Here is a 377-nt window from a genome sequence, read left to right as displayed (position 1 = left end):
AAATTAACATTATAACTCTGTGTTGTGTACCTCAGCACAGGCCAGGATTGATACATTGTAGCGGGACGGCCACTGCTCTGATTTGATTGGTGGATTGGCTGCGCGTTCACGTCTGCACGTGGCACGTGTATTTTGTATGTGAACATTTTGTTCTCGGTGCCTGACATGTTCATATACAGATTAGTGCTGCGTTGATGTGCTCCTCTGGGTTTTATATTTCGTAGTTGTGAAATACGACTTCGTTTTATTCATGTACTTTTTGGTCTGAACAGTTCTTCAACCAATATGATTAGCACATTTTAGCTGGCCCGATAAACTAGCTAACGCTGTTTATAATAAAGTTAGTTGGCTTGTTTAAATTGTTGAACATTGACAAT

Source organism: Oncorhynchus mykiss, chromosome 6, assembly GCF_013265735.2.
Source record: "Oncorhynchus mykiss isolate Arlee chromosome 6, USDA_OmykA_1.1, whole genome shotgun sequence".
NCBI lineage: Eukaryota > Metazoa > Chordata > Actinopteri > Salmoniformes > Salmonidae > Oncorhynchus > Oncorhynchus mykiss.
Note: the sequence above shows the minus strand (reverse complement) of the source record.